The sequence below is a fragment of the Ammospiza nelsoni genome, chromosome 17, assembly GCF_027579445.1.
Source record: "Ammospiza nelsoni isolate bAmmNel1 chromosome 17, bAmmNel1.pri, whole genome shotgun sequence".
Classification (NCBI taxonomy): domain Eukaryota; kingdom Metazoa; phylum Chordata; class Aves; order Passeriformes; family Passerellidae; genus Ammospiza; species Ammospiza nelsoni.
Window position 1 is genome coordinate 13,853,027 of NC_080649.1, and position 9,952 is coordinate 13,862,978.

General features: G+C 46.8%; 1 protein-coding gene across 1 annotated transcript in view; it reads right to left on the reverse strand.

Moving 5' to 3' along the window:
* SLX4 (SLX4 structure-specific endonuclease subunit) overlaps positions 1-4,102 on the reverse strand; it is a 28,957-nt gene extending 24,855 nt beyond the window's left edge. The window contains exons 1-3 of the mRNA XM_059484782.1: positions 4,005-4,102; positions 2,111-2,222; positions 959-1,018 (exon numbers count right to left, since the gene is read on the reverse strand). The gene's annotated coding sequence lies outside the window, so the exon portion shown is untranslated. The remainder of the gene's footprint in view (positions 1-958; positions 1,019-2,110; positions 2,223-4,004) is intronic.
* Between the last annotated feature and the right edge of the window lie 5,850 nt (positions 4,103-9,952).

The window sequence follows — 9,952 nt, forward strand, 5'->3', positions numbered from 1 at the left end:
TCAGCACAGGAAGGATCTGGACCTGCTGGAGTGAGTCCAAAGGAAGGCACCTTCCTACCCCACCCCAATCTTCAGAAATCAGCTAATTGCCAGGGCCTGGATGACCCACACTAATTACAGATGATGGGAGGCACCACTTGGGCTGGTGCTGGAAGTTTCATCACCTCCTTCTCCTTTTGTGGAAGCTGCAGCCAAAGATCTGAGGGTTAGTGATCAAACTTCCAGTCAAGTCAGACCAAACACTGCAATAGGAAGAATTTCTGCAGTGTTTTTCTGGCAGCCACACTGGTAGATCTCTAGGGATTCCTCCAGATCAAAAAATCTTCCTACCAGTTCCTGATGGAGAAGAACCTACATGTCAATGGTGTGACTTCTGAAAAAGCACATTATCCTCCATCCTTTTATAGATTATTCACTAGAGCCTGTTCTCTGCACTAACCAACACCTTTATCACTGCTTTATAAAGACACAACACTGCATCTGTACAGTGCAGGGTCTCTGAGGTTGCAAAAGTGCAAAACATTTAACACTGAGGACAACAGGGCTTGTTCTGTGGGGAGAGAACAGATGTAAGTGCAAAACACGAATCCAAAGAGGTACAACTCTCTTGTCCTGGTCTCTGCCAGCTTCCCTGTGCCAGAAAAAGGTAACAAAACTATTACAAAACCAGATGTGGAAAATAGGAAATGAGAAATTAATTCAAGTCTCTATAAAAAGGGAATGCTACGTAGGAAAATCATCCTGAGATTGCAAGGAGCAATCTTAGCAGGGATCAGCATCAGTGTCCATGTGGCACCACCCAGTCCCATATCTGACATCCCTTCAGTCCTCACATTCCTGTTCAGGGCTGCACCTCCCCCTGCCAGCACCCTGCTCATATGGCAAAGCATTTCAAAGCTTTCCACAGGCACCAAAAAAATCCATCACACTCTAGACAGAATTTAAAATCATTACTTACACAACAAAGTGTCCCTCTACCAACACGTCCTCAGAATAGAAAATTCACTTTGTGTCTCCTCTGGAAGGATAAAGGGGAAGTGAAGAGGAAAATAAAAACTAACGGTCACTCAAATGCTCCTGGCTGTATGCAAACACAGCAGCACAGATCAAACTGTGATGCAAAAATCAAATTGGTTTGAATGAAAACAGCAAGTTATTAATCTAAAGATAATAATACAATTGATATCAAGGACTGAATAAAAACACTTTGGTAGAGGCCCCAAAAATCAATAAAGAGATAAAAACTCACTTGGTTTTCAGATTGATAATAAAAACAAAGATAAAAAATAGTATCACAGTGATGGAATCGGATTCTGAACATAAACAGTGCAATGTATTAAAACCAGGAGGTAAAATCACCTTGTCAGAAAAAGGTAAGGACTTTCAAACAAGACCTTTTTGGGTGTACATGAAAAGCAAGAAGAAAAACCTACCAAGGCCACTACACCAAACTGTGGAACTTTTAATCCTGCAAATATTAAATGTTTCCATAATATCCACCCCCTGCTGGTGCTGAAGGCAGCCTATTTTAGGAGCAATCCAAACACACTGAAATGCAGCTGCTGAAGGTGGTGCTGTCAACAGAATCAGATCATTTGCAAGCAGAAGTCACTGTGATTTTTCAAAAAGGACAATTTTAGGGAAGTAAATACCCATTTTACAGACTGAGCTAAACACCAGGCTGATAAAGAAAGGGCTTATATGGAAATTGATGAGTAAAGAGGGATAATAAAATTAAGCCAAATCAACACAGTTTATAAAAACCAGACCTACACTGAGCTAATAAAGAGAGCTCTGTCTCACCAGAGGGGTAATTCTTCTACAAACCACTAAAGGAGTATCAAGGGACAAAATGATTAATTAAAATCCAACAAAATCAATGCAAAGCATTTAAAATTATTCAAATGCAGCTAGATAAGTTTCCAAATGCAGCTGCAAACAGCTGCCACTGAGCACTTATGTTTCTAGTGCCACCCCACAGGGATTAACTCTCTGCCTATCCTGTTTTTCTGTTCTTTACTTAGGAACTGAGCTGGGAGAGACCCCAAGCACCAGGATCAAGAAAGGGAACCCCTGGACAGCCCATAATTCTTCCAAACCTCAGTATCACCTTGTCCCAGGTGCCTGATCCACTCCAGCAGGGATAACTGTGACCATGCCAACCAGTTCTGCTGTTTTGGAGATCAAGAATGGAGCAGGGATATTTGTGGCAAGAGGATGAGCTGAATAATTAATGAAAAAGTGAAAATAAAGAGAAGTAAGAACACTCTCATGTTAAACATTCAAGGCATTCCTTTCCAAGAAGGCAGTGTTATTCTGAAGTGCACATTCACTTAAAACAAGGGCAGTTCTACTGATTTTTTCCTAAAAATCATATTTTCTGATTTGTGATTATGTTGAAGCCAAATATCAGGGGAAATTTAACAACGTATCTTGATTTTTTCTGAAACAGGAGGATGCTCTCTTTGAAAAGGTGACCAAACTCATCATGGATTTCTTCAGATGACCTGATAATGCATCTTTCACCTAACACTTCATTAATTCATAGCAATGAATAACTTGCTCTCTTCTCAGCTAAAATCACACACAAGAGCTACACTGAACCCCTCTGCATGTAATGGAAATTGACCCAGTGGAAAAAGCAAAGAGTCAAAATGAACAAAATGTTCATTTTCTTCCAAATGTAAAGCTTAGGGCAACAATTCTTTCTGTTTCCAGTTTTCCTCTGACATACCTTTACTGGTGTTGAGATAACTGCTCTTATCCAAGCACCAAAATCAAAGGGCAAAAAAGGGACCAGGACAGGAAGAACAGTATTTTAGACAGATACAAAAGCCAAGCATATAAGGGTCTTTTTTGAAGATAAAACCCAGTCTGTGATTTTGAGAGTTCATACAGAGTCAACACTCTGCCAGTGTCACTGCCTTTAGGCTTTACAGGAGTCAAACTGGTTTTGCCCAGCTGTAATTTTGGCTTTATCTAAAATCTGCATGGTTAAAAGAAACACCTGTGTGTCTGCAGATTCAGAGACCAAGTGTTATCAGTAAAGCAGCTGACACTGCCTCCCTTCAAGGCAGGCCCACATCACAGAATCATGGAATGGTGGGGCTGGAAATCACCTTAAGGCTCATCCCACCCCACCCCTGCCACGGCAGGGACGCTCCCACTGTCCCAGGCTGCTCCCAGCCCTGCCCAGCCTGGCCTTGGGCACTGCCAGGGATGCAGGGGCAGCCACAGCTGCTCTGGGCACCCTGTGCCAGGGCCTGCCCACCCTCACAGGAATCAATTTCTCCTCAAAATCCCATCTAACCCTGCTCTGTGGGGAGCCATTCCCCCTTGTGCTGTGGCTCAGGCTCTTGTCCAGACTCCCTCTTCATCCCCTGAATTTGCTGCTCCGTGTGCCCCTGAGCCTGGAAACAACAGACAAAACTCCATGTTGTCAATTCTCTGCAACAAATGCAGAGAATTGCTTTCCCTGGTAACCCTGCCAGAAAGGAACTTGCTTTGAAGCTACATAAAAGGTTTCCAGGGAATCCTGCCGGCTGGCAATGGCAAAGCTGCTCGGGTCCCTGGCGCCCTCTCTCCTTACCCTGAGCAGCTCCGCCTCTGCTCTGTGCCCGAATTTCTGCCTTTGGTGCCAGCACCGAGGATGGAGCCGCATCCTCCAGCACCGTTTGTGCCCGGGTGCTGCCCCGGGCTGAGCTCCGGCCGGGGCTCCCGTCAGCCCCACAGGGACCGCCCGGTACGCCCGGGAATGACGTAGCAGGTGACGTCACTCTCGTGACGTCATATCGATGACGTACGCCTGTGATAAGGCCAGCCCCGCGTCCAACGCCACCCCCTCCTCGCCACCAGGTGGCGCCGCGACGCGCTGAAACCGCCGGCGTCATGACGTCACTCACTCACTCCCGCCCGCCCGCCGCCGTTGGGAGCGCTTCCCTCCATCCCGCCCGGCCGCCCCAGCCCGGCCAGGCCCCGCCGCCGCGGCCCGGCCGCCCACCCACCTGTCCGCGCCCCGGGCCGGCGGCGCTGCCCGCGCCCCGCCGCCACGGCGGGCAGCCCCGGTGCGCGGCAGGAGCGCATGCGCGGGGCTCCGGCCGTGTTGCTCGGCTCGGTGCGGGCGCGGCGCGGCGCGCATGCGCAGGCCCGGCCGGCGGGACGCTGACAGGGCCCTCACGCTACCTGCGCATGCGCAGCGCCTTCCCTCCATCGGTTGTGGGGACCGTTCCCGCCCCCTCCCCATCTTCCGTTCCCCTCACGGGGCCGCGGGCTCCCGCGGCGGGGCCGAGGGCTTTTCATCTCTCCCGGGGCACACTCTGAACCTCTTTCCGACGGGGCGGCGTGGCTACTGAGGCGAACCTAGCACGAAGCGGGCAGGCCGCGGCCACCGGCGGCGGCCCGGTCACCACATCCCCCCCTCACGGCCCCAACGAGCCCGGCGGGGACGTAAAGTAAGAACATGGAGGGCGTTTGATCGAGTCCTTAGCACCGCCTGTCACTGAGGCGAATGGCCAGAACACCACCGAAAGAGGAGAGCATATGGTACAGCACGGCTCGTTTGTATTTTTTGAGGAGTTCCAATATATAGAAATCAAGCAATCTATCTATAAAACTATAAACATAAATTTTAAGTAGGGAGAGGAATGCACACCACTTGCTCGTGAGCACAGAATAACATTTAAAATCGCCTTAAAATCTCAGGCACGCTTGTGCCGGCTGTGCAGCTGAAGCCCATTACAACTGTAATGTTTTGGGTTGTAATCAAAGCTGTGCTGCTCATGTGGAAATTGATGGAAACATTGAAATTTCACGGTGAGCAGTGGCATAGCTCAAGCTTTTCTGTCAAAAGAGCATTGCCTTTTTTTTTTTTGTACTTTTTTCTGCCTGGAGTTGGGCAGGAAAACAAGTGCTGTACTCACTACATTTAGCTCCTCAGGGTTCAGGATCCTCAGTGAGTATCACCTTGGAGTCAGGATAAGCAAGAATTTTCTCCAAATCGTTAGCTAATTGTGGCCAGAGATGTGCAGGTGTAAAATCACCTGAGATGGGGTGGGAGGGTTCATATGCTGGATCTGCATTTTGAATGTGTGATTGAAATTAGGATTTCAATGTTGAAATCAGAACTTCTTTCTCAATGCTCAGGCTGGCTGTGGCAAGAACCAAAATCACTCCTGAGCAACACTTCCTAACAGGCCAGGAGGCAGAGGAAAGAGCTTTAGTGGTACACAGAACATGCTGGAGCTTTGAAAACATCAAGACAGACACTTCACTAATAACTGCAAATCAGTTCTAGTGGTGAACAATGTGATGTCTCCTTTCCACATAACATTGTCCCATAATTACATCTCACTCCATGATTTGACATCACCAAAAGAACCTGAGGCTGTCGTGGCATTGCCTGTTTGGAAACCTTAGGAAAAAAAGAATCAACTAAAACTTTTAGAATGAAATAAGCTCTTGAGGCACTGTGAGTTTTCACTTCCAGCAAAGCAATTTAATTTTTAATCTGCCCAAAGCATTTTAGCTGGAAACCCTTGAATTTTAAGCAAAGATTGGTTATTTTGGCAGAACTGAGGGGTGTATTTTCTGCAGTGAATCTTCCCCAGAGGTTCAACATGTCCCTGTCAAAACTGATGAGAAGAAATCCTTTGGTTTGTACCTTTCAACACTTCTGCTGGTTTATTCCAGTTATTGCTCAAGTTGCTGCACTGGTGGGAATGAGGAGCCCTCAGAACAAAATCCTGCAAGGACTTGCAAGTGCCCATTGCACAAACAGACTGAAAATACTCCAGTTCTGAAGCAAGACACAGGAACTGCACCAAGGCACAAGAACATCTCATTGCACAATGCCCTAAACTGAGCTCAGAACACTCAAAAGCCAAATGAATTGTGGTATTCCCAGTGAAATGCATCCAAAAGCACTGGCATTTAGTGGTTCATCCTGGCTCCCAAATGGCATCTATTCCACAGGCCATTCCTAAAGGCAGCAAGGACATGGTTCTCTGGTTCTCTGGTACAATTTGTACCCAACATCAGCTGGAGGATGCAGCAACAGTGACAGCTGCAGCAAGGAGAGGCAGCCCTCCCAAAATCAGGCTGCTGATCTGACTTGCACTCCCAATTTTTTAATAATTCACTTTTCCTGCCCCCCCCCCCTCCAGGAACTGTTCTGTGTCAGATACTGCTCAGGGCTGCTGTGTTTTAGGCTCCAGAGTGAAAATTTAGTTTAATGTGTACTCACCCTGAACTACAGCACTTGGGACACACTGAGAGGGGCAGGGTATTTACTGTCACCTGGGGCTTTGGGTTTTCTCTGCAGAAAACAACCCTTATGGGGCTGGTGAACATCATTGCTGACAGGAAAGGGTTTTCAAAATAAAAGTAACTGCTGGAATTGGCTGTGCAGTGGGATTTATAGTAAATATTGTTATCTACATATCTGTGACACACTAATTACATATTGCACAGAATTTATATATTCACCCCCAGTGTGCTGCAGTCAGCATTGCTCAAAATTCCTGCTTCACTTTAAACTGAGCAGATCCCCTGCTCTCTGTTAAGACTTGTACACTGGTGGCTCTGGCATCTTCAGATAAACTTTTTAAAGCTTTTCATACAAATTGATTCAATCCAGGTCAGCAGTGATCACAGGAGCAGCCACTGAGGCCAATTCCAATGAGGGAGGTTTGGGTTTGCATCAATTTATTGTGTTAATCTCCCTTCTGGATGACAGCTCAGTGCAAACTCAGCACAGAGACTTGAAAGGGCCAAACAAAGGAAAATGCAGCATTTTCCTCAAGAGCAGCTTGGTTTGTTTTCCTGTCAGGTGTGAATTTTGGGATGGCACAGGCCACTGGATCCAGGAAAACAAGCCTGGTTCCATTCAGTAACTCACATGGCACGAGTCTGAGTGGTACAAACCAAAACCCATCTGGTTCTCCTGGGCAGTGAAATGAATTATCATTTCCAAGAAGAATCACCATCATTCAGCCAGGGCACTGGGCATTAAAGAATCTCTGAACACATTAAAAATACAGTTCCCATCTAAAAACCCCAGTCCCTGTCCTTGGATTGCCTGAACCATGGTGCAAGGTACCTTTGAACACTTGTTTTATAAAATACCTGCTAAACTACTTGGGACAGAACAAGTGCAGGGATTGAGAAACAAAACTGCAGCTGAATCTCCCTGTGCCTCCTGCCTCAGCTCTGACTTCTGGGATTCAAAGGATTTAATGTGGCACAGTTCCATGAAGGACAGGTTTATGGATCTAGTTCTGGGTTTTAACCCCAGTTAGGCCTGATTTACTTGGGCTGCAGAAGGAGAACAGGCTCTGCTTGGCTCCTCAGAACTGACCCCAAATCCCCTGCAGATCCTGTCTGACATCTGGAATAACACTGGATGGATGTTTAATGGACAACTCATTAAACTCATTGCCATGTGGATTTAAAAAGACAAGGAAACTGCTTCTTTCCCTAATTTTTCATCTTTCCTGCTGCTGTAAATAGATTTAACAATGAGACCATCAGGAGTCTTTACAAATTTAAGTACTTGCTGAAGCTTTTGGTCCCTGTGCTCCTGCCAGCTCTTCCATTTCAGCCAGGACTTAATGGCAGACTTCACTTATTCCCACTTGTTTGCATGTCAAACCAGTTCCAGGAGGGATGTGATGGGAAGGATTTTGTGATTTTAGATGAAATTATTGCTAGAAGGATCTCCAGCACCAAGGAACACTGTTTATCCTGGGACAATGAGTGTCCAGGCAGAGAAAACCCTCCCCTGGCCTGGGCTGCATGGAACCACAGCATCAGCCATGGGAAGATGCAGGTGAAGTGTAAAACGAGGTAACAGAGAAACAAAAGATGATTCTGAGAACAGAGGGAGAACAAATGACAATTTTTTTCCCTTCCTGCTGATGAAAGAAGAGGAAAACCCATGTTTCACTCACTCCAGAAGCATCAGGAGGTGAGTAGTTCTGAGTAGAGACCAAAACAGATTTTAGCATCCTTTTCTTCCCAAACAATAGGGGAGAAAACCAGCTGGAAAGGACTTAGTACTGGATAATTCCAATAAGCAGCCAAGCTTCCACAGAGTCTCTGAAATCTCAGGAGTTTTTGAACCCAGGAGTTATTGGGAAACAACATGATTTCAGTGGGTAAGATTTGGGCAGACCTAGAACTGCCCTGGGAAGAACTTTCAGCTGAGCAGGGTTGGGCAGAGCCCCTTGAAGGTGCTGTAAGTTTGTGTTTACTGCCTCATCCAAATCCATTCTTTTCATGCCTCTGGATCCTGAGGGATCTGTCTCAGTGCTGGGATTCTGGAGTCCTGTGCTGTGTCCTTAATGCAGATTGACTGTGTCTCTTAAGGAAATCTATTTAAGCTCCATGCAAACCTTATTTGTACAGTAAGAATAATTCTGATTCACTTCACAACAAGGGCAGGAGGATTAATTAATAACTGCAGAAGTGCTAAACATTATTAATGACTCCCAAGTTTTCTTCTCTTGGAAACAGTGGCCATTTCTTCCCATAATGTTTTAAACAGTTGCTGCTCAAGGAGCTTAGAGTGCAGATTCCTGGCTTGTGGTTTGTCTGTAAATCACAGACCTGGAGCCTGCCCAAGACACTCCTGATGGGCTCAGCAGGAAGTCTGGACAAGAGAAAACTGTTCTGAGTGTGGCCCCTGATCCCCTTCATGGCCAGTCCAGTCCCAACGTCCCACGGCAGACGTGAGAGGGATTCTGCCCAAGTTTGGAGGCACGAGGTCTCTGGAATGTCCTTTCCAACTGCATTTCACTCCCCATAAATATTTTCCATCTCCTGCCCTGGAGAATATAGGTTTGACTTCCCAGCTGATGGGTCTGGGCAGGGCAGGAGAGGAAGCCATGCTGTTTATCACCAATGGCTTTTCAGCACACAGAGTTTAACTTGTAGTGTAAAATGAAAAACCCCCCACAAACCCCCAGGAACCTAACACAAGATAAAGTCAGGCAGCTGTAAATAAGATCCCAGAAAAATAATTAAATCCAGTAGATCAATTTTCTGCACAAAGCAGCATTACTTACAGGAAACTGTTTACCAAAGAGCCTCTGTTGCTTTTTCAGACATGGAATCATCATCCAGACTCCAGCTTTAGAGCAGCTTCCCAACGTTCCTATCAGCACTCTGGTTTGTTCATCAACATGATGCCATACATCCACCTTTTCCCACCAGGATCTGCTCTGTTAGCCAGGAATATCATCCTCACACACCAGCATTCCCTGCAGGTGTTTGCAAAATGAAAGGAAAAGCTGAGGTGAGGATCCAGTGGCTCAGACAAAGCAGTGATAGAACATGTGAGATTTGGGCCAAAGCACCCTCCTGCTGGCTCCTTCCTGCATCCCAGGACCATCACCACCTCTCCCCAGGGACACAGGGTGGGTGTGCACTCCAGTAACAGACATCTTATGTGACATTTTAGTCACAAATCCCTCATAGCATAAAATGAGCACTTGAAGGGCTGCTGGGATTCCTGGAGGATTCACAGGATGGGGAGGTTAAAGATGTGTCAGGCAGCTCATGGCCAGCTCCAAGCACAGCAAAGGTCACAAACCAGCATCCAGCCTCAGCTCATTGTATCAACACTCCTGGTTTTAGGCACTTTATCAGGTGTGCAGCTTGCAGGATTCCACACTCACCTGCTGTGCTGCTCCCAGCACAAACCAGCAAAGGTTTTAATTGCTTCAGTCCATGTTACAATCACAGAATCATTTGGGTTGGAAAAGATCCTCAAGTCCAGCCATTAGTGTAGCACTAGCCCATGTCCCAGGTGCCACATCCACATGGCTTTTGAATCTCTCCAGGGATGGAGACTCCACCACTGCCCTGGGCAGCTGTGCCAGTGCCTGACCACCTTTGCAGTGAAGAATTTTCCCCAGTATCTGATCTGAACTTGTCTTGGCATAACTTGAGGCTG